Source organism: Betta splendens, chromosome 1 (assembly GCF_900634795.4).
Source record: "Betta splendens chromosome 1, fBetSpl5.4, whole genome shotgun sequence".
Taxonomy (NCBI): Eukaryota; Metazoa; Chordata; class Actinopteri; order Anabantiformes; family Osphronemidae; genus Betta; species Betta splendens.
The window spans coordinates 4,805,460-4,830,314 of NC_040881.3; the positions used below are offsets into that span (position 1 = coordinate 4,805,460).

General features: G+C 47.8%; 2 long non-coding RNA genes across 2 annotated transcripts; one reads left to right on the top strand and one right to left on the bottom strand.

The window, feature by feature from the left end:
• Nucleotides 1–769: 769 nt before the first annotated feature.
• LOC114856150 (uncharacterized) lies at nucleotides 770–23,572 on the bottom strand. Its single transcript, XR_008695532.1, has 6 exons — nucleotides 23,394–23,572; nucleotides 12,284–12,416; nucleotides 5,393–5,542; nucleotides 2,082–2,166; nucleotides 1,688–1,768; nucleotides 770–1,528 (listed from the first exon to the last, which is right to left on the bottom strand). It is a non-coding gene; the product is annotated as an uncharacterized LOC114856150 (long non-coding RNA).
• LOC121202493 (uncharacterized) lies at nucleotides 12,425–18,020 on the top strand. Its single transcript, XR_005898157.2, has 3 exons — nucleotides 12,425–15,496; nucleotides 15,688–15,790; nucleotides 16,107–18,020. It is a non-coding gene; the product is annotated as an uncharacterized LOC121202493 (long non-coding RNA).
• Nucleotides 23,573–24,855: the final 1,283 nt, after the last annotated feature.

The following is a 24,855-nucleotide window of genomic DNA, read 5'->3' on the forward strand; positions in this document are numbered from 1 at the left end:
ATCGGGGCGGGCGCGGCGAGCGATGTGGGTCATCCAGTGAGCGGAGATGTGAAAGCACTGATTAACCGGCTGATTGAGCCAAACCCATGCACTCGCTGATAAATAAGGCCGGCCTCCAAAGCAATTTTCAGCAGAGTCATCATTAAAGTGACGACTCTATAATCTCGGGCGTCGAACATTTCTCACAGTCGACCCACGAGCTCGTTAATGGGGCAGAGGATAGAGTCGCGGCGCGTTGGTTCATAATGGGCTTTAATATGTAAACACCGCACCAGCAGATCCTGTGTAAACAAACGCTAACTCACCCGCTCCGTTCTCCTTATGGCTGTGGAACCGGTATCAGCAGGAGTTATGTTTTATCTATAGACTTATTTCCGAGGCTCCGGAGGAACTATTACATCTTCCACTAAAGGGCGAGAGTCTGTTAAACAGTAGCCTCGAGCTGGTCAATGAAAGCGTCCGCTTCTAGGAGCAGTTGTTGACACAAACAATGGCAAAGGCCGGTTGTAACGGACAAATACCTTGAGCTAATTAGGAATAAGGACTGTGTGGGCGCCTAAAAGCAGGAATGCTGATACTAAGCTTAATATACTGCACCACAAAGCTCCTGAAATGATCATGTGGAAGTTCCTTATGTGTGTATCAGTTATAATATAGAGATGAATATAGGTATACAGAAATACCCAGCATGCCTTTCCCTCTGTAAATAAATGACTGAGTCCCTGCTGCACAGAGAAGGGCCCTCTCTCTGCGAAGAGACCTATGTATAAACAGGTCGCTGGCACGGCAAGATGCATTGGTCATAATGATTATACTCAAAACAACCAAAAAAAGACGAAACCTTTTCTTGACCCATTTTGCGTCTTGTCTAGACATGAAACCATGATGTGAGCCGTTCGTAGTCCAAGAACATACAGAGAATCATGGAAAATGCAAAAGCCGCGAGGGAAAGCGTGTCGGAGCTGTCGATTGGATGCTGAGTAGAAGGTTTAATCCTCATCTCCTCCACCGGCCTGTCAGGACTAATAAATGTATGACCTAATGGGCTGCTGTGGTGAAAGTTGAAGGCGAACGCGCCGCGGAGCCTCTCTGGCATCAGCCCAGGCTCAGAGAGAACGTCCTCGGCGCCGGCCACCAGCCGGGACTCAAGCGGAGCCAGAGCGGGCCGGTATTCAGAGCGAGGGGCCGCAGAGACGGGCAGACGAGCAGACAGACCGGTGTGACGTGAGCAGGAGATGCACGGAGGGACGGAGGCTGCAGAAAAAAAAAAGCTGAAATATTCAGTCATAGAAAAAAAAGAAAACGAAAACTTTCCAATTTTAGAAAGGCATTTAATCAGGGCTCATTTCCACATTTAGCAAACACACACACAATAAGTGGTAGAATTGTAGAACAACAGGTATAAACGGCTTCCTCCAGTTAGACTTACAGTGGGAGGAAGTTGTTTTTCCATTTAGTGACTTTTTATTAATGATGTAGAGGAACAGCTGTGCAGAATGTGAGCTTCAGCTGGAAGAAACTTCAAGATCTGAAGAGGATGAAGAATGACTCTACAGTGAAATGGGTTTATCATCACTCCTCATCACAAATGCATTACTTATGTGTGCATAGAACATCACAACCATGACATGCCCAGCCCCCCCCCCCCCCAGGCACTGCCAGTCGTTTGCATATTTCCAGGACTCACTTGACATTTTTGTGTTAATCTGCTGCGGGTGTCCATGAAGTACGATGTTCGGCATCATCCCAGATCTCGGCCTCATCCAACCTTGTTACAATCATATTTTACGCAAAAAGTCAATAATTCATTTTTAGTGGAATTGTGGCGATCGATGGATTTGATGTAAGCAGAGAATTAAATTCTGCATGCGTCAGAGTGTCTGTATGAAGATGTTACATTTACTGTACGTGTGTCTTTGTAAAAGGCAAAGCCCTTCATATATTCATGGATCCCTGGATTCCTGGATGACTCCACATGGTCCGAATGTCCCTTCTGTGCATTCATGTTTTAAATAATGATTGATCCTGTGTGAGCTTAAACCCCATCATGAGGTAGAAGGCAGAGAGTGACGTTGGCTAACCTGCGGTAGCTTGTGCCGCGTCTCTGGGCCTGGCTGCAGCGAGGACACTCATCAGTGTAGTGCTGCTCTCGATTATGATCATCACCTGTAAAACATTCTGCATTTTAAATCTGAAACAGCATCGTAGCCCATAATAACAGCGGAGGAGTGAAACCCAGTCGCAAACAAACCTTAGATCAATAAAATCAATTCCAATTTCATTACACGGTGCACAGCGAAAACTGCAAGGTCAGTTTTAAGAATGTCTATGTAAATAAAAGAAAATAGATTGAAGGGGAATTATAAAGTTTCACGGTTACCAACTGGGATTATTTGCAGAGTCAGACCTTGTGGTGCAAGTACCCTTGACCGTAGTGAGATAAAGCATTATCTGTTCGCTGTAACTCCACTCTCTGCTCTTCTCTCTCATTTATTTCCTTCAGTAGGTCCGACTTGTGCAGTGTCTCCCCCTCCTTCCTATCTGTCACTCCAGCGTCAAGCTCTTAGAAATAAAGAAAAACTGGCTGCCTGGTTAGAAATAAGCTGTTCAGGCGAGTTGTGTTGCTGGGATAATGCAGCATTTATTGTGAGAATAATATCGGATGTCTCTAAATAAAGCAGGCCATGCTGTCAGACAGACTTTCTAATGGCTGCTGCATCTTTTGAGGGAGTAGTAGAAATCAAACCCTATGAACCTCGATCCCCCGGGGGTTCCAACGGGGGCTCCAACGATGGTCCTCAGTGGTTTGAATGCGTCACAACTGCACTATATTTAAAGGCACAAAGACATGCTTAACATCAAATTAAAGAGTAGAGTCTACAGTGCTACAGCACTATATAAATGCCCTTTACGTGCATCAAACACAGCCTCAATAAGAAACAAGAATGTAAGACAATAACCAACAGCATCAGGCCCTGCCAGCTTTGCCCACACGAAGCTTCTGTGGCGCTACCAGTACAATACTTTATCCAAACCTAATGAAAACCTAACAATCTCAAATGAAAGCTAAGGATCTAAGGAATCCAAGGGTATGTGCCAAAGCATCCTAGCTATCAGATGTGGTGAGTTATGAGCCAACAACAACAAATGCTAAGCTAATCGCTAGCTAAACAAACAACATAAGCATTCAAGTATTGCCATATAAAGTCCGCATTACTGGTGAACCCATGCCATTATTTGTTATTCCTACATTCTGGGAAGTTATCCAATCACTGTGTGACTTTCTGGCCCCACAGAGCGTGTCTGAAGTGATTTATTGGTCGGCCATCTGGTCACGCTTTTATCGCACCTAGGCCATAAAACGCGTTGGGTGACTCTCACTGGGTTGGAGTCCTGTCAGTCCTGGGTTGGTGTTTCTAGGCCATAGCTTCTAATGAGTAAAATGTCACCTCCCTGACCACAGTCAGTTGTTGCTAGGCAGAGATATTGCTGAGGCCTCTATTTACAGAGATACTTATCCTGAAAGTGCATTTTCTTCTTCACTTTTTAAGATTCATAAACATCGCGTCAGTAACACTATGAGGTGATTTTTACACCTCATATCAAAGGGTCCCCTACTGTATATTATGACATTATCTGCATTCAACTAGACTTTGTGGTTGCAGAGATAAACTAATTCAAATGTAGATATACCATTCTTTCAAAAGACCCCAGAAAACAGTCATTGGGCTCATAGGGTTTTAAAGCAGTGAAGCACATATAACAACAACAACTTAATTTAATTCAGAAACCTTCTTTTATTCTATGCCACTGTATAAAAACACTACTGATAGAAACCTGTTAGGGCCAGCAGAAAAAGTGAGCGACGGACAGATCGCAGCTGCGCTTAAATGAACAGCGATCAGGTGAATTAGAGCCAGCAAAGCAACACAAACCCAAGCACGTGGAAATCTTTGTGTGCGTCTGCAAAAACTACATACAGTATCACACGTCCCATTATGATTCAAATACATTTAAACTCCAACACAAAGGAGGAGATAATATTATTCCAGCGCTGTCCACTATCACTGAAGAACAGCTTGTATGTTTCAACACGGATACAATAAGATGTGAATAACTGGCTTATTTTCTAATTGGTTCTGGTGGATTTGTCATTAAGCGAGGGCTTCATGGGTTTTAATGACATATTGGACAGCACCTGTAACGGGAACATTTGCCTTAATAACCCATAATGGCGAGGGGCATAATAAAATATAATGTCTAATGCTTTAACAAATGGGAGGAAGTCTGACTGACAGTAAGATGCTGGTTTTCAACTATCTAGGAAAAAGGCTCGCTTGACAATAAGGTGCTGAAGCTGCAACAGGAATATTCGGACATTGCTCCTAAATGGTTCAAAAATAACTTTTTTCCCTACTAAATACTGCTCCATGCTATCTATGGCGGTAGCTGTCAGTCGGGACCAGAGTGTCTTTCCGTCGGTGTTCTCTGCTCTTATCAAGGTCCGTGCTCAGTGCTGAGAGCTGACCTTCAGACGTTATCTCTCCCTAACCCCCCCCCCCCCCCCCCCCCCCCGCTCTCCTCTCATCAAAGGCAGAAATGATAAGAACTGGCTGTGTACTGATGGAAACCTTCCACGCGAGTCCTTCTCGCTAACAAAAGATTTATTGCATCACTGGTCACCGGGGAGCGGCCGGGAGGGGGGGGGCATCGTTCATAACAACACATCAGAAATGAGCCGCGGCCTTGAGGTCAGACTGGGGATGGACTGGGACAAGAAATAAGCCCCGGAGTTTGACCCAGGGCACAGCACAGCACAGCTGGGCAGCCTCGTCCTCATCCACAGAGAGCCACAAATAAGTGTCTTTGAAGGTTGATGTGGAGCGGTGGCGCTGACGCCCATCTGGTTACGGCACCTGGCGGCGCCGCGTTCTGTTCGAGAGGGACGCAATTAATGGAACCTACAGAAGCGGGGTTTGTTTGTGCTGGACCGGCCCGCTGGCAGCCGGGGCTGTTCTGGGAGCGACAGTCAGGGGAGACGGCTCCTTCGCCGTGTGTTAATTAACCTGGAGGTGAGCGCACAAAGACGGCGCTTTTGGCTGCGCTCCGCTGTGGAGGGGATCCATCCAGCACCGTTTAAAAGGCCCGCTTTGTAGTTATCTCCTCTGTGTTGCGGCATCAGACAAACGGAGCCAATTTGTATTTGTGGCAACTACAAGCCTGGTTTGTGCTTATGTTAGCCAGCGATGCCAACTCATCTTCACTGGGATGATTGAAATGAAAACGAAAAACAGGTCAAGCTCCCAGTTCAGGTTCTGGAACCACTCACTATTCTCTACTTTTAAGCACCGGCCTAAAACTTTCCTTGTAGTCAGAGAGCTTCTCTATTTACCTCCCACCGTCACTTCCTGCTGCTGTTTGGTTGCAGGAGCACCCAACGTACCCCCCAGCCCAGTGGAGGAGGCAGACGCCCCCCCACCCCGATCTTCTCACTGGAAGCGACTGTAAACGTGGGCTGAGGCGGCAGGTGGAGTGTCAGCGCCTGAAATGACAAGACAATGAATCACGGCTAAGCAAACAGAGGTTGAATGAATAATGGAACACACGGTGACATTAAGCATCTAAACCCATTAACATCCTGGCAACAATGAGCAGGAGGAGACGAAGTGTGTCGCATCAACGCCAGATTTGGAGGATTAAATGTGACTTTTGACTGGAGCAGCTGTCCGTCAAAGAATAGAGATAATGGAACTGGGCTCCACGCAACCCGTTCGACCACAGGTTCTGCTCTGTAGGAACCAGACGTCTCCGACCCAACTTTCGACTACACTAAATGATGGAAGTATGTCACACAACACCAGCGGGAGCGCTGTTGTCGGTTCCTACATGTTGTTGTGTTCTTGCCCCGTTGATTTATTCCGTGTTGACAGAACCTGCAGAAGGTTCCGATCGACGCTGGAGATGAAGGGCTGTTCACCGTGTCTCCGCCAGCATCATCGTGGCAGGTAACCTCGCGAGGTTCTGCATCTGCTGATTTCCCATCGAGCCCGTGGTTAGGACCCCTGCTGTGCAGCGGCGGTGAGTGGGAGCCCTGCAGGGGAAGGAGGACCGGGCTGCTTTCTACCCATGCGGGTGCTTTTCTGAGACAACTCTGCTGCACTTAACACAGATGACTCACATCCACTCCAGTTTGTGTTTCATGCTGGGTTCCAAGAGGGCCCTTCACAGGCACTGTACACCTGTCAGCTTTATTACAGTATCAACAAATGGAACGTTCCTTCTGGGCAAAAGTGGCTCCTAATAAAAGTTCAGCGCCATCGTCTCAAAGCTTTGCTTAGTTATGAATTTGTTAAAGAAGCTCAAAAGCTGCAGCAGAGGCTATTTCCTCATTAACTTTGTTACTATATCCACAAAACCCCCACAGTGTTTTATAATGTAAAACAATGAATTACAGCAGTACGGCTCTACAGATTATTTATTATTGCTGCAGTAACATGCAAATAAATGTTTGACTTCAGACGTCTCAGATTTAAGTGGACGTGGCTGCTTCGACGATGAGGATGAAGAGCGGAGGAAGGTTTCTCCGTGTGATATCCAGCAGACAGTGTGTTTGCAGCAGACTCCACTTCTGCCTCTCACAGCAGGTTCTCCTGTGATTTTCAGGTGTTTAAGTTGAACAGCTCTGCTCATCCACACCGTTTCCTGCTTTCCTGAAGCACACGGTGCCGTTTAATCAGCGCCCAAGGGATGAACACAAAGCGTATAGATTTTGCCCTCTCACCATTCTGTGCTTATTATCTGTAAATCTGTGCCACGGAAGCCGCCCCATCAATCTTGTGGGACACACGGAGCTGTGAGAAAGCTCTGCAGAGCGAAAGCTGCAGCAGCTTAGCGCCGAAAAACGAGCTCGCTGTTGAAGAGTGTGCATTTGGACCCAGTTTCTTAAAAAAGGCCCTTGTGCTCAACTGTACTGGAATCACAAAAATGTTTGTGTAGCCAATTTATATATGGAATTGTTTGCATTCCATCCATTAATGCTGTAACTGTAGCACCTCATTCATTCACTGCATCAACAAATAATAACGCAGTGCTTTGAAAACATAAGGGACATGACACTTTTTACAGTGTTCTAGGTCCCCCTCCATCCTGAGGGAGACTTTACCACTTGGTGCCTTTTCAGGTTTTCCAGCTTTCTGAGTGAACCAAATTTCGTACGTTGAGGGAAATAAAGTAAAAAATGTTGAAAAGTTCCTGACAGCAACAGTTGCCCTCTTCTGTAACTCAAGGAGTGGGTTTCGCAGCCTGCGACCCCCTGCGGAGCTCAGCGGCTTCAACTGGAGCCCAGCTATGCTGCAGGAGGAAGCCAAGAAAGGCTCAAATGTACAGTATGCAAATACCCACTGATGAATTCAGCTTCAGACGATCCAACGTAAACGAGAGCAGGACGTTTGCAGGAGCTCTGCTTGTGTTCATGCTTTCCAGACCTAGGGTTCGTTCCTGTTGGTGGCATCCACTAATCTGGATGCAGCAACTACTGTACATATTTTAACAGTAACACACCCATAAACTACTGCCACTGTGTCATCTGTGAAGCAGTCTGTCCTGGTTGACTGCTGAAACCTACACATCAGCTGTTTTATTCCTGGAGCAATCTGAGCCTGTTTCTGATACGGCGCAGGAAAACAACGGATCACTGCTAAATGAACTCTACAGACATTCCTGGTCCCCAGATGATAAATCCCACTGACTAAAACTTGACTGAACAGTAAAAAAAACGGTGACTTGTTTATTTAAATCAAGTCTGCCCTAATGTTGTAGCGCTAATGTTTAAGCCCAGTGCACAGCGTTGGACGTCTTCATGCCAAGGGTCAGCCATTACAGATGTTCGTCAAAAAACTGACCAGCTGACTGAGCACAGGCATCTCTTGAGGGTTAAACGTGTAGATAAGACGACGCTCTCCTGCTTCTGTTTCTTGATCTTGCTGTTGCTGAGTGTGGAGAGAAAAGCGCAGCCTCCACCAGTGGCGGAGACCCAGAGCCTCACACTGGGAGCAGCGAGGCTGAACGGCGCCGCTGCTTCCTCCCCGAGGCGCAGGACAACGTGGCTCCGTGTCCGCTTGGCTCCTGCTCCGACCCATCTACACGAGGACAGAGAAGAAGTCTAAGAAGCGCATGGGGGTCGAATATGGGCCGCTTGGCCATGGATTTGCCAGCGAGCGACTCAGGTGCAGGTGTGATGGAGAAGTAAAGACAAGTAAGTAATCGGGGGGTTAATGGTTTAGTGGTGATGCATGCATGACCTCAGCACAATGAAATAAACCAAACTTGATGGGTTTCTACAAAGCCCCAGTCGTCCAGATGTGAGAGAGACCCATGTCTCCTAGAGTCATAGCAATGTACCAGAATGGATGATATAATAGTGGGACCTTTGAGAATGTTTGTCCAGACGTACAGTATAAGGCCCTCAATGTTAATCTCTTCCAAAGCCACAATAGTCATTCGTGTTTTATTCGTCCACATGCACCCACACACATAAACAAACCCACCCAGGCACAGCTGTTTCCTCCAGAAACAATTAGGCCTTAATAAAAGTGGCACCAAACACCAAAACCACACACACAATACTAATTTAGTTAAACATACAATACTACAAAATACAGAGTCGGAGGGACTGGACTTCTGTTACAGTGACCTGACGTTACTGCACTGGTGTCGACCTCCACTGAGACAAACTCAGCTGAGAATTACGTACTGGTGATGACTGGTTACAGGACTGTGTGGAGGCTGAACCAGTCTTCTTCCAGTCTGGTGATCTGGTGGTGTCCAGTGCTCAGACATTGATCTATCTGAGCATTTCACACAGCGGAGTCAAGGCTGAGCGTGAAATAACTGTTGCATCTGCATAAATGTCTTATAGGAAGGTAGATGCAAAACAAGAGTCCACCACGTTCACATTGTTGTCACGCCTCTGCATCACCAGCGTCTGCAACTGTCTCTTCTTGGAGGCGAATAATGCTCCAAGAACAGGACGGCGGATAAATAATAAACTGCGGTTAATAAACTCCAAAGCTCTCCAGTAAACATTAGCACAGCCTGCACTTGGCCAGCGTGAATTTGCAAGTCAAAGTTAATCAAATTTCAAATCATGGCAAGGAAATTTCTCATTAACCCTCTTCAGCTCAGCCCAGCAAGTGAAAGCGCTGCTGGATGTGTGAATGCCTCACAACTGTAACCACAAACACGTCAGTGTTCATACTCCACATATTCATGCATTTATACTGTTTTTACATAGTCGCTAATGCCGTGAATAGCATCCGCTCATTGCGTTCTCTTGTTTGTTTCTTCATCAAAAGCGCATCTCTGTCAGAAACGTGTTAGGAAGTTAACGCCGTGTGTTTCTCCCAGTTTCTCTGCCGACGCGCTTGTTTACACTTCTCCCAGGAACCGTTTGAGTAACAGGTAACAGCGATTCAGCTCATGTTCCTCTGCGTTGTTTGACCTGGATTATGTTCTGTCTTCAGGCACGGACGTAAAAATGGGACAGGACTCGCAAACAGCCGGTGCTGCGGATCCGTCGCCCCGGCTCCGCCTGGTCGAACGACAACGCCATGAATTTATGATGCTCGCGGTAAGTCGGATGTCTGAGGTGAACGGCCACCGCCGTAAAACCTGATGGCAGCGGCGGCGGCGGCACGACAAAGTCAATAACGTTCCACAAAACAAAGTTCCTTTAGTTGATTTTGTCACATTGTGTGAGTTCACAGAACACTGGCCCCCTCAGACCCAAACATACCTGCTCCCAGCTCCTCCCTGTGACATTAAACCAAGTTTTACAGAGCTCTGATCACTTTCTGCCGTTGGAGCAGCTGCTCCTAACGACTTCCTGTCCTGACGACTTCCTGTCCTAACGACTTCCTGTCCTAACGACTTCCTGTCCTTACGACTTCCTGTCCTAATGACTTCTTGTCCTGACGACGCACGGGTCGCACCTCATGTCTAACTTGGAGCGAAGCGAATACGCCACGTTCTCAGGGGAAGCGGCGAGCGGCGCTTCACATGAAGGACGACTCATGACTTCAGGGAATCCCTGTCCTTGGGTGCGTTGGCGCCTGAAGGATTTACTCAGTGAGGATGAATATGCTTCTCTAAACATCCGTCTCTAGATGTGACACGTTGGGGTAAAGAGGTGAGTGTAATTCATGAGGGAGCTGTGGCACACGCGACAACCCCACGCACGGGGGACTGGAAAGACAGGCAGCAAATCCTGACGCTCACTTGAAAATAGAAGACATAATAATGTCTCTTCCTCTTCTGCACCAGGTGTCAGGCTGCGAGTCTGAAGTCTTAGTATTTCCAGCTCTGTGATCGTCGTTGAACTGCAACAAAGCGTGGTGGTTGTCGAACACTAATGAGAGCGCGTCCACGTCACCGACATGGACGTCTGCTCAGCTCAGGACTGACAAGGAGGAAATCTGACGTTCCTGGCGTTCCGTCAACATTAAATAGTTAAAGCGAAACTTTCTGCCGGAGTTTGGCAACGGGAACCGTTCAGTTCAGGCAGCGGCTTGATTTGGCACCGTGTCTTTAGCAGCGCAGTCACTGACAGCGTTTGTTACATCTTGCCATCTGTTCTTCTTCTTTCTTTGCGAATCGGGCGGCTAGCGTTTCCTGAGTGCAGTGGACAGATGAGAAGGTGCTCCTGGTTTGGGCCCGACATGGACGTAATGCCTCTAATACCGCTCTTTAGGTCCAGATGTGAAAGGATGAGCTGCACGGAGCAGGTGTCACACGTGGCTTTAGAAACACGGCTGCGAGGCTCTGGGTCCACTATTCAAAACTTGGCTGCTGTTTTGAAAAAAAAAAAGCATCCATAAGCGAGGCACTTTGCTGCAGCTTTGAGTTTGTGCCCCGTCGCACGCGCAAAAGCCTTTTCTGTGCGTCATTTGCCGCGCGCCGTCTTTCATGTATGGAGGAAATGAGGTCGAAGGGGAGCCGTGCGGCGCTGGAGGGAGAGGACGAGGAGCCCGAGCGAGCAGCCATCTACATGCTCCATCTGCAGAGACAAATGAACTGCGGCTCCGGAGCTGAGCCCGCTGAGCCACAAGCTCAGAATGCGCCGGTGGTTCGAAGGGAAACGACCGCTCGGAAAAAGGGTGGAGCGAATGGACTCCTGCGCAGCTCCGTGAAGGAACACCACAACTCAGCTCCACAAAACGGAGATTGGAAGCCGATTTAAATGCTTGGCTGACGTGAAGAGAAAAACCGCACCGATTTTAAGACGATCGCACTCGTTTTCGGCGTCAAGTGATGAATGCATTCACGCGCGGGGTCACAGGATCGGTGCGCGCAGCTCTTCTCGGCCTTTGGGTGCTTTTTGCAGCGTTTGATCCTGCACCAGAGGGCGGAGATTCGCTTGGCAGCGTTTCTGTGCACAGGTGTGTTCGTTCAGTGGGAGCAGAGCCTCCCGACGACTGTCTGCTCCGACGCCGTCCTCAGCTCGGCACCTGTTAGAATGTCATCACTTAGCGTTTGCATCGGTGCGGCTTCACCTGAGCAGAGGTTCAATCAGCATTAATTCACGCACACGCCTAAAAAAAAAGAAGAAAAAAAAAACGATCTTCCAGAAACAAATCGCTCCTTTCAGTATGAAGCACTTTGTCCTTGTTGAGCTGGAGAAAACAGCAGCTCGCTTCTTCCTCGTGCACAGAGTTTAGATGATATTGATTCCAGCATTGTACCGTTTTCAAAGCATAAAAAAGAAGCAAAACATCTATAGAAACTTTTCTAAGCAGCTTGTGCGGCACAGCCTTCATCTCACTCTTATTTACCAGTAGCATATGTCATATTCCTACGCACAGAGCCTGCGTATTTCAATTCAATTCAATTCAATTTAATTCATCAAATAAATTAATTGGCAAAAATAATGCCTGTATTAAATCACTGAGGTTTTCAGATGTGGAATCTAATTGGAAGCTTTTAATTGATTGGAAACTTTCTGAAGACCAACATGCACCGAACTGTGTCACACAGACAAAAGGTTATTTCACACTGGAATGTAATCTGACTAAACAAATACCTCTAATTAGCCGAGAATAATTATACAGTGTTCTGAAATCACATTAAAGCTGATTAGGCGCCCGCTTCCATTTTCGTTATGATCAGCCGTTCAGAACCTTATCAACGTGTTTGATTATCATTTCTCCACTTGTGCTTTGTTTATGTTGTAAACAGGACAGAAGCGAGGGTTCAGTTCCCAGAAGCCTCCTTTGCACTTTACACGTACCACGATGACACGCTGAGTTCTAATCCTCCATCTTGACCCACAAAGCGCCGGGGTAGCGCTCACAGCAGCGGGGCAGAGCCGAGTCAGCGTTCGTGGACGCGCCTGCCTTGTCCTCCTGCCGCTCCCTGCACACCTGCAGAGCACAGATTAGGCTGGAATTATCGGAGGAGCGAGCGTCTCCTTTAATCTCTGCTTTGATCTGAGTCGTGTTATTGCTGTTTTCCTCCTGCTGAAGGAGCCACTCCGCACCTTGACTGTGCAGCTTCTTAACCGCATCACAAAATGGATTTATACACGACTGCTACACAGAATGCGCCAAATGCAAATACACAGGCGTCATCAGGTCTGGGTTGAGACCTGATGAAGAGGCGACGCTCCACACAGGTGAATTCATCTTCAGTCACACAGACATTTGCAAATGGAAAAGTAAATTATAATTGAGCGAGTACAGTAGGTGATAAGAATGTGACCTAGAGGTAAATATTACAGTACATCACAGTAACACAAACCTGAAGCAGATTCAGTTTGACTAATGCCACATCACAAAATAATCGTTTCAACTTCACATTTTGCGGTCAAGACCTGAGAGACTTAAGAAGAGAGAAACCCGAAGGTCCCTCCAGAGCAAACAGAGTGGAACCAGAGTGGAAAGAGCAAGAGCTCTTAAACAGAAGCAGAGTCCAGCGGAGCCGGGCTCAGGGTCGGCAGCCGCCAGGAGGATGTGGAGAAAGAAAGATGACGGGAAACAACAGCAGCATCAGGGAGCGCGGCCTGCGTGAGCAGGGAACTATACAGGAGCCGCTCGTTAAAATATAAGCAATGCCACGCGCATTCTCCATGATAATGAATGAGTGGCTGCTTAAACAGAAGAAGGCAACACTGAGATTTTATTCATTTGACTTCACTAACGCTCACCCATGCATGAAATAGCTGTAATTGGAAACTGTGGATGACGGTGGGGTTTTTAATCTGTATATAAGGCAAATATGGCTCTCATTGTTGGTGACGATGATCTTCTAGCTGCTGCTTTCCAGCTAATTACCTTGCGATGTTCCACGTACACAGTGCAGTCTGACAGCAGGTAATTAGGCCCAGAGGAAGACCTTACGGCCCACGGCAGCTGCTGGTACCAAGCAGCCCTTCCAGCTCAAAGTTCAGGACTCCAGGCAGCGACTAAGCAGGCAGGTCAAACCCAGGCAAGAACACAGTGAGTCAGAGGCTGGAGAAGAAAAGTTAGGAAACAGGGGAAGAGCATCGACTACCAGGCAGGACAGCACAAACCCACTGGGGCTGATGAGTAATGGGGGTCAGTGGAGGCAGCTAGTGGGCAGGTGAGGAACAGCAGGTGCTCCTCATGTGACTCACACCTGTGCCTCCTCTACAGGCGCTATCAGTAATGAGTAACCGTGAGTCATGGCTGTGCTGCTAATATAAAACCAGGAGGGTCGAAGTCCTGTGTGTGTGTGTGGGGCCATCAGAGAAATCTTCTCTCTCCAGAAAACGCCTACCTGAGAAATCGCATCCATCGACTCTAACGGCTGCAACCAGTCAAGTGCACGACACGCGTGAGTGCATGAAATGTGCAGTTATCAGCTTAAACAAACTCCAGAAGCAACCTCCTCTGAAATTCCTAGCTTCCAACATTAGGCCTGGAGCTCAAGGGCTTCAGGCTTTGACAAGCTGCCGTTGGACTTCCACCAGCGGCCCCCTGCTGGGCTCCATCCTAAACCAGCTTCAGAGGCCTCCTTTGTTTTCTAACCATCAGTCCATTAAAATCCCAGCGTGACACTGTGGGAGCACGCAGAGGTTGCTGGGGATGAGACCGCGCCACCTTAAACACAGCGCCGCCTTAAACAGCCCGCGTTCAATGGTGCTTTTTAGGACGCGGCGGGGAGCCGCTGGCCATAATCAGGGGGGTCCAGGCGGCAGTCAGGTGTGAAGCGTCTGACAGACAGCGAGGAAGTGCGTGGGACCAGTACCACCACCCGCCGCTTCACTGGAACACTGTGGGGGTGGAGGGACAGCTGCAACAAACACCAGGAGAGGAGGAACCAGGAAGTCGGCGTCTGCGAAGGCGTGAGATCAACAAAACCCCACCGTCAGGAATGCGTCGCGTTCGTCCCCGCGTGTGAATGAGCAGCGTCCTCTTCTACTGCGGCATGCGTTAAATGTACATTGCACATTATTTATGCATATATTCAGCCTGTTGTCCTTTAAATATGCAAATTGTGCTGCAATGACCGCATTCATCAAACGGCCTCAGCCGTAACGACCACATTGTTCCCGCTGCTGGAACGGGGAACACCTGTATCCCGGTCTGTGTGCGATCTGTGCAGCTTCTTCTGTTTTAAATCCAGATTTATGACTTCAGCCCTCAGTGCGTGAAGCATTTAGCGCTCTCCGTCTACAACTGGAACCAGTAGGTTCTAAAATGACGCTCTTTATATTTGCATGGCTGCTTCTGATAATGGGCGAGGTTTGTGCCGGGCCCATGACCACCCTGCTCCGTGGCCCCTCAGCGGGAGAGTCATTCATCAGGGCTCCTCACGCCGCGACTCTGCCGCTTCAGGCCTCTCCCACTTTATTTTCCCTACATGAACACATCCAGGGAAGATTTCCAGCCCGCGCTCTTTCCTTCTCCATTGTCGCTCGCACGTGCGGCCCCGTGTTCCGCCGCTAATTAGAAGGTGGAGGAGATCACATGCACGATGACAAATGAATCCCCACAAGGCTGCTGCTAGAGATTACACCTCTCAGTGTAAACACGCAACCGCTAACATGCCTCAGAAGATGACTTTTGTCTGCTGCTAGCTCATCCCATAGACGGTTGATACAGTAGACTAGTGCTGAGTTCAGCTAATGAGTAATAGAAACCGAAAATAGAACAGAGACACAGTCAGCTGCGAATAGCGGAGACACTATGGATCATAAAAAGTCCTGTACTGTACGAAATAACTGCTTAATTATAATTTCCAGCAAGTGAAAATCGGAACGTTGGCCTGAGTTGCTGTGGTGCTGGAGAGAGCAACATGTGCGGCCGCTCCCGTGCTGCTTGAGCTCTAATCTGAGTCTATTTCTTCCCGTCGCCACGCTGAGGACCCGTGGATCCGCGCTGACCCGCCTGCGGTGGACGCTGGGGTCTCTGCACGACGGCTCCTCTTCTCTGAGGAGGAGCTCCAGCAAAACATGACCTTTACCGCAGACACGTAACAGGTAAAGGCCCTAAAATGATGATGATGATGGTGATGATGATGCCTCTGTCACCATAACATAATAACAGGTTGTTGCTTATTCTAACTATATAATATTAGTGTTATTAATACTTTAACTGATGCTGACGCTGTTCCGCCACAGGACTTTCCTGATGATTGGCTAAGATCTTTAACATACTTGTGAACCCAAAGCAGATCCTGACAAAGCCTCTTTGGATCCCCCACTTGGTGGATTGGCCGGTGAAGACCAGCGAGCGTATGCTTGGGCAGCATCAGCTGACGGGGCTTACGGGAGGTAATCAGGGCTGAGCCCGTCACTGAGCTCCCAATCCATTTGTTTAGCAGGATTTGCACCTGTTGTTCCCTCATTTGCGACAACACAGCACAACTAGTGTGTGCTCTCTTTACTTCTCGAGAACCTTCTCAACTTGCGACGTGAAGATGATCACGGTTAATGAATAGTTAAATATTATAAGGTAACAACGGCGTTGAACAGAAAACAAAGTCATGCAGCAGAGTGATTAGAAAAACGAGGCACACGCTGAAGTGTTCATTTCGGCAAATGTAATTCAGGCCCTGCTAAAAGCATTATCGACTTTTCATTTCTTCAGCCTCGTTGGAAACACACTCCATCACGCTGCCACCTCCACTGATGTTCGCCTGACACCGGCTCCTTTCTCCCCGAAGTGCTGCTTAAATCACTGTGTCCACCTGGATTCTCGACTGCGGCGCGAACGGAGCCGCTGGCATTTCGCCCGACAGTTACTGTCATTCACACTGGGGAGAATAAATGACTCCAAACAGGAAAAAAAAAAGTTCAACCCAGACTTCATTTACACAAAGAAACAGCCGCTATATTTCGCTGAAACTGTGCCCTCTAGAAAAGCGGCGGCATCAGTCATTTCAGCGAGTCTCTACAACCTGTGTTTATGTTCGAGCGGCGACGGCCTGTGGCTGCGAGAAACCCCATCGCTGTCACGAGTTCTATGGACGAGTCAGAGAGCGCAGATAGTGACAGATGTCTGGTTCCCGACACTAAACAGTGAACACATCCTTTAACAAACCGGACCCACTCTCTCAGTCAGTCACTGTACTTCTTACAGGTTCATACAAAAGACTAGTAGAATAATAGGTTGGTAAAATCACACTGGGCTGTTTCAAGTCACCTAAAAGCCCCACAGTCACTTACAGTTAGAATGTGAATAATGTCTTGTTTTGACAAGCTCCAACACAAAAGACCTTCTAATTTTACCCTTTTCCCCCATTTCCAACTTTGTTTAACTAGTTACGCTGAACTAAACATTGGAGCCGAGAGAACGGGGAAACAAAGCAAATAACCTGCGAAGTGCACGAGGACGAGGCGAGTACTGGGAATCGGTGTTTGTGCACCGTTTATCTGATTTGTCTCAGGACGATGTAAAAAGCAGAGTTTGCTTCGATCTGATAATCAGGGTACTAGGAAAAAGACTAATGAACTGCTCACAGGAAGTCTGCTGGTTTCCCAGTAAGAGCCGCGCAGGGGAGTGGTCTCTGATCAGCGCTAATTGGCCTTCTAAGGCCTGATTAATGCATCGACAGGCCAGCGGAGTAATTGGTTGCCTTCAGTCGGGCTGGAGTCATCAGCGACCTAGCAAAACATCGGCAAGTGTGATTCATCAACGCTTTCATCACAATACAGATCAATGGAGATTGTTTGATGGGTGATTAGTCGTCAATTCAATCACACGCAGACGGCCCTGAAATGACACCAGCGGTCGGTTCCAGATGCGGGTGAGGGATCGGGCCAAAACAACTGACAAAGACACAAAAGATGATGCGGATGCTTCACAAACACAGGGAGTTAATCCACTGTCATTCTTCTATTCACGTCGCACTAAATCTCTGTTATGTTGCCGCTAACGCAAAGCAAACATTTTCTGCATCTGAAGACGAGCGACGCGTCAAAGGATGCGGCGCCGCTGTCGCCACGGTTACCGCAGGTCTCGACGGCGACGCGAGCGGCTCGAGGAGCATCCGACTGGTGTTAAACTGCGCGTCAGGTGTTGTCAAAGCTACCTGAGCTGAAACAGTAGCAGGAATGAGGCTTCAAAGTTGAAATGTGCTGCGGGGAACAGAGAGCGCCAGCGCAACAAACCAGGACGGATGCTCTGATGTGAATCTGCCTGACGGGAAATCTTCTCAGCGTTGCAGGCTAAGAGAGCGGTGACGACACAGTTCGTTAGCGCGTGTGGATCTTGGCTCGCCGCGGCCGCCATATGTCGGTGGATCAGCAGAAAACTGGACAGAGACTGAAATAACCGGCGCAAAGCGCTAAACCACTTGGCCCGCTCACCGAGAGCAGATTAGTCACATAATCACAGGCTAATAATGCCCCAATCTGCAAGATTAGTATAAAATCATGTTAATCTGCGGCAGCGATGCTTTTGTCTTGGTTGCGAACAACTGTGCCCTGTTGGAGGAAGGAAGTTGGTTCAAGTTGGTTCATTTTCTAGTGTTGGATGGAAAAGGTATTGGTGCTGATTAAATGAGTGAATGTTACACAACTGTGTCTATGTGAGCTAATATGTAGCTAATATATATAAACACTTGCATATATATAATCATGGAGGAATAGTTTCTTTCTACTGTATATTTCTGAAAATTAACTTATTCATCACTTTGCGGTCAAATATTCATGCACATTCTCCTTTCTGCATATTTTCACTATTGCAGTTCATAATTTCCTTCTTAATATTTAATTTTGGCCACTGGTTAGAAACTTCAACCAATTTTGTAGAAATATCACGAAATCATAAAGAGAGGAGGAGGTGAGGGTGTGACATGAGGTGACTGAGTGTGTGAGTGGTGAGAGGATTATAGTGTAGAGGAAGGAGCTGAGCGAGCGAGCGAGAGAGAGAGAGGGTTGATGCTTTGCTCCCTCTGGCAGAAGAGAATCATTTATCTCGACAGCGTTGTCTGACGCTGCAGGCCGAGGATCTCAGCTACTTAAAAGCAGATAATCTTCAAAATGTTTCCCTCGACACAAGCTGTTTTCAAACTATTTATTGCAGCGATATGTGATGCAAGAATGTTTTAATTGAGACAAAACGCCGGCGGATGATGTTGCTCATTCTAAAGGTTTACGGTCTGTTTGGCTGCATGAACGTGGCACCTGCTGCATCAATAATCAAGCAGCTGAGGTAGAAGCAGTTTACCTTTCAGGGACGGCAAAAACATTTAGGGAAGTTCCAAACGCAGGGCTTTATACCTCACAATCACTGGGAACCAAGTCGACATTTTAAAACTTGTAACGTGAATGGGAGAAGATGCAATTGGGCCGGAATCGGGTCCGGAAGACTTCTTCTTCTCTTCTTTAATCTCACTGATTTTCAGGATTCCTTCTGCTCGTTAAAGTTATTCACAGTAGAAATAAATCCACATAAGCAGCGAAGGCCAGAATGTTGTACTTCGGCTAGATTTGAACCGTTTCAACAATGTGACACCAATCTTTCACTGCTAAATCAGTTCTGTTTAGACATGTAAGAGTGTCAAGTATCAGTAATGACACACAGCATTAATTAAAACGCTGAAGGAATATTAAAAGCGACCGTTTTAATTGATTGAAACGACTCGTTTTAACGTGTTAACAACACTAGAAAGGCATCAGACATGTATCTGTCTGCACAAAAGCTAAGGGCTTTGATTAAAAAGGGCAATCAGCATTAACAGAGGCCTAAGTGCTGATTCAGCCCATACGCTGCATAAGACCTTCAACAAAGGCCTGATGCTTAAGCTCATTTAGTCACAATACAAAAGCCACAATGTCGCTTATGATTCATTAACCCCAGAAGGTTCTGGAACTGGAGACCATGTGGACGGAAGTGGACAGAAGCGACACCCGGTCATTGTGATGAATGAAAACCCGCTGGTTCCGCTGCAGCATTGTTTATTATTGCGACCACACTCACAGCGTAGACGCGACGGCGGCGACGACGAAGGAGCGACGCTCGGCGCATTTAATTACACCAACTTCTCAGCGTGAGTTGGTGTTTTGTGCCGGTTTCTATATTTGGGACTTGGATCCAGATGGGCCCATTCTGATGCATTCTTCTGTTGCTTGACATATTTCATTTGGTTCTTGGCTCCGCTGAGCAAAAGCCTAACAAGGAAAATGGCTTCGTGCGAGTCGCCGGTGCAGCGTTTGCAGGCGACGCGCCGTCCTCACATTTGTTTTTCTAATTCACAAAGCTCTCGTTGCCGGTTCCATTTGCTGTGAGCCATAACAGGCTTGATGTGCCATATGGTTGGAGTTATAAAAACAATTAGAAAGACGCCGTGTCCTGCAGCTTCCTTCATTACGGCCCCTCTCGCACTCTTGTGTCCGTCACGCACCGCGACGCAGCTTCTCCCTGTTCGCGCGACTCCTTCGTCTAATTCAATTTCCTGCCATGAATCCGGGAGGTGAAGGCGGTACTGGAACTGGTTCGCCAGTTTCAGGAACATGTTTAGAAGCTATTTGGACCGGACCAACTTAAGCGCCTGCAGATGAAGCCTCATCCATCGCTCCTTAGTGGTCGCGTGATGCTGAGGAGCTGCCAGAAGGCTTCCCAACACACACCTGTTGTGTTCCGGCGTGCTGTGCTGCTGTTTACAGCCTCCTGCGGGCGTTTAACCCTTCGTTTGACGCCGGGGTAGGTTCCCACGTACTAACCTACACGACGATGAGTAAAAGCATCATTATTCACACCTCTGGTATGAGACAGATGTTTCCTGTGCAGTAAAATGACACGAAGGATCAACGAATTGACGAAATATCAAACTCTGCTTCTTCAGCATTGTTTCTGTACAGTACAAACGCCTCAAGGACCCTCGATGTTCACAGCTACACACTGTGTTTAATCCTGGGAAAACCATGATGGGATTCTACTATAATCCAATACTGCACAAAGGACAGGCTGGTAAATTGAATATGTTAATGCAGACACAGCGAAGCCCAAGTAACAGGCGGATACTGTGAAACGAGACGGTAGAAAAAAAACGTCTAGGTCTCAGTTTTCACTGTGGACAATGGGAGCAGAACAGTAGCACGTGTGACGAGGGGCAGGATTCATTCACTATTACGGCTTCATTAGGAAGCGAATGCCGCACTGATCCTCCAGAAAGTCCTCAAATCACACCTGTGATCGGACGCGAGGACCGGCGTTTCCTCTGGACCTCCTGCTCCTCGTGTCACCGGAACCGCCATGCGCTGTCTGATGCGTTCAGGGAACGCGGGACAGGGCGCATCCCGGAGGAGGCAAGAACATGAGCGTCGTCGCCTTCTTCGCTGGAGCCTACACGTTTTCTAAAAAGAGCAACTTGTCTTTTCATGTTACTAAGCAACCGCTGAATCCGCCGCAGCCGCTGAAATGAACCTTTACACATGTAGATAAATATTCATCAGTTATCGAAAGATCGGCGTGAAAAACACGTGACGGATGTGGATGTTTTAGACATCGACCGCTACAAATACTACTACTACTGCTGCTACTACTGCTGCTACTCAGCCAAACACACACTGGAAGTAGTCCATTTACTTCTGTCGCGCTTCAGGGTCCGGTTCCACATCCACACACTACATCCACACTAATTAGCTGCTTTATTTTGTCTGTGACGCTCTTCAGGGGAGGAAACCGTCCATCACACGGCACCAAAATCCATTAGCCGACCGTCACTCGTCCTCGCCCCCCATCCCCCCCCCCACCCCCACCCCCACAGCCTCGTGGCTTTTACGTGCCACAAAATTCTAATCTGCAGATTTACCACGGCAAATAACCAGCGGTCGGCGGCGGTCGGCGCTGAGACGCCGCCGAGCGTGTGACATTTTGTTGTCACACGCTCGGCGTCATTGTGCCGCGAGCGAATCGGGGGAAGTAATTAGAATCACATGCTCGGCGCACGGCCGCGAGGACGCCGCGGCCTCCGACGAGCGCTTCAGAGCAGAGAAGGCGACGGATCCAAGATAAATGTTTAGGTTGCGATGGCACGAGCGACACGTTCACAGACGTATGAGTGGGAGACAGTCGATTCTTGACCTTTGACACAATAATTGACAACTAATTTGACTCGAGCCGCCTGCTCCATCGCTGGAGGCCTCGCGTGCTCTGGTTCCAGCAGGCGTCATTGTCCGGGCAGGTTTTACTGCTTCTGCTTCAGCAGTCAGGTCGAGAGCGCAGGCAGGTAAGCGGTGCTGTAAACTACACGTCTGCTGATGTTTGCAGGCGACTCAAATGCAGCCTGATGAAGCGGCCGCAGCAGAGGAGACGCGGGGAGTCACCTTCACCCCCAGCGCTCCCCGCAGTTTAATCGTCCGGACACGTGCTTGAATCACTCCTTGTCAACAGGAGCTTCTTCATATTAGCCTTAAAAAAAGGTTGAATTAAACCCGGTTGAGCCTGGTTCTGCGACTCCAGCGAGTCGTCCCCGTCCTGAACACAGCGGCTCCGGTCCGGGGCTTTTTAAATCTTTGCATGTCCTGGCGCCAGCTTGCATTTATGACCTCATTGTCATTCTGCATCAGACCCCTCACATCCTCTGAGCTCCTCTAAATCTAAAAGTGATCGCTGCGCTGCTCTTAGACTATAGATCACTTTACCTGCGCTATCAGGTTCCCAACAATACGACGGCCTTTTTAAATCCCAGTCGCTTCTACAGCCACGTTTGGATCAATAAGTAACCTTAATGTTTGAGACACTGCACTAGAAGCTCCATATGCAGCCCCTGTTCTATTAACATGTAACAATTCACGTGGAATAGTGTTGGTTTCATTTTGCTCTGCCATTAACTTTCTTTGTTCATCCTACTTTTAGACTGTCTCTGCTGTTGGAAGGCAGGAAAAGCAGAGCAGAATCACGTGATCCACTCTGGACGCATCCGTGACTCACTACAAACTAACTACAACTGCATCATTTCGACTTGTGTCAGTGAAACACTGATTTATTGTGACACTGTGCGCTTCACACCGTCAATAAATGACGTAATAATGAGCGCGGACGTGACTGTGGGATGGCGATGGACCCAGCGTGGCTCCTCTGACGCCGTTCTCATCTCGCAGCCTTTCAAAAAGCAGCTCACGGGAGCGGGCGCGATATTTTACTGTACATTAAGTCAGATCTGTTCCACTCAGGGTGATAATCGCCGGCCGGTCCATTACTCCTAATTATATCAATCATCACCCATAGATATGAAATGGCATGTTGCACCCTGCTGGGAGCATTTATGGCTTTGTATCCATCCATCAGCGGCAAATTGAAATTCAGAGCACACGGAGCACAAACGGGAATCACGCCTCCTGCATCTCAGCACCAGCACCTACCGCACAACTACTGCACAACTTCAGGCAGGTTGTTATCATATTGTCACGTCGGCCCACAGCAGGTCGCTGCCCTTTAGTTCCCCGCGATTTAATTAACAGATGAAATTAAAACGATTCTACAGCCTTCCTCCCGTTGGAACATGTGTGCAGGAACAAACGTACGCGGGGAAGTTGAGAAGAGTCACAACCTGAGCAGCGCAGACGAGTAATGGAGCGTGAAGTGGTACATTAACAGTCAGTGCATTTAAAGATCTGTACTTGAACACTTCATCGCCTTCTGCCTATATTTGCAACTTTCCCATAGTTCACACTAGTATTAATAAACATCAGAAGCACAGACACAGATCCAAAGGTTGCCAGATTGGTTCCGTGTCCAAAATTTTCATTTCAAAAAGTTTCATTTATTGTTTGTGGCCTTAAAGTTGAATTAATAGAGAGGAATGAAGCAGAGAACAGTTTGCTTTGTCTGGTGTTGTTGCGCGTGACGCTGGCGGACTGTGTAGCATGTTTAGCAACCCGGGACCGAAGCAAACTTCACAGCCAGATTTGTTTATGAATACTTCACCTGGAAACGGAGTGGGCCTCGACTGTCTCAGGCTGTTCAGCTTCGGTGGATTCTCCTCCTGTTCCTCCACAAATACACCGCTCGGCCACATTCCTCACAGATGGATTTGGAAAATTCTAATTTAGTGGGTTGTGACACACACACACACACACACACACACACACACACACACACACACACACACACACACACACACACACACACACACACACGCATGCCTGTGTAGTACTTCCACTATTGCCTGGTTTCGGGTTACCGGGCCTCCCTCTCTCCTCTGTTCCGTATTCCAATCTGTTTTTTTCCTCTCGCGGCTCCAGGAGTCTGGTTGTCTGCTCTCTAAATAGAGTTGACCTCAGTGCAAACCCAGCGCTGCTACTGTCTTTAACTCTGCATGCGAGCTGCAGCGCATAACACACACAAAAATGTGCGTTCTTGATGAGAAAAAAGAAAAGATTTGCAGGATTTTGTTCACTTGCAAAGACTAGAATGTTTCTGATACAGAAACGAGTCCAATCATAACTGTCAAAAGACTCAATGTCGCCTTTTTGGGAATTAAGGAGTTAAGTTGTGGTGCATTCATCAGGGGAATGTGACTATAAATGCTGCACTAACGGCAGGAGCTGCACATTCTGTGATCGAATGCATCAGAAAGAAACAAGAGACCAGTAGAAATAAATTGTACCAGACGTGATAATGTGAACAAGTTACAACTGTACTGGCGATTTTTCCTCTCCACAGTGACTCATTGCTGTTATCTTGCCAGGAAAAATAGCAGATGGTGACAGATGACTACAGTCCTCAGTAAACTGTACGGCCACATTTCTCTTCAAAAGTAATTATGTTTTGAGGAACCTACGTATTGAAATAGTCATACATTGGACTTGTCATGTAGAATTATTCTCAAAACGGGATCCATGATGAATGAAAGGAGTCAGACGTATATTTCCAGACACGGCGGATGACGGCGGCTCAGTGAAAACACACATCACCGGGAGCTTCCTGAAAAGGTTAACGTGAACGCGGTGATGCTGATTGACTGACTGTCAGAAGGATGAGTTCGTCTGATATCAAATTACGCCGGGATGATGGAATACGTGCCGTGACCTTTTCCCAGTTCACCGCTTCATATTTGGCTCATTTGCCCTTTATAAACTTGCTTCGCATCCCAGGAATCCGGCCTCGCTCAGGGGCCCCATGATCGCCCCCAATAGGTCTCACACCGTGTGAGACGGACTGTTATCAGCATGGAGAACAGCTTGATTTGTTGCTCCTCTCCCCGACGCTTGTTAGCAGCAGAGTCTAATCTATACGGCTCAAGTCTGTAGGTCAAATGCAACACGGAAGGCAGCGCACAGCCTTCAGCTGATGAGAGTTAAGGGGAAAGGGTTAATTAGGTTTAATTCAGTGCTGTTATTCACTCACCACCTCAAGAGGTGCTCATTCAGCAAAACAAAGAGAAAAG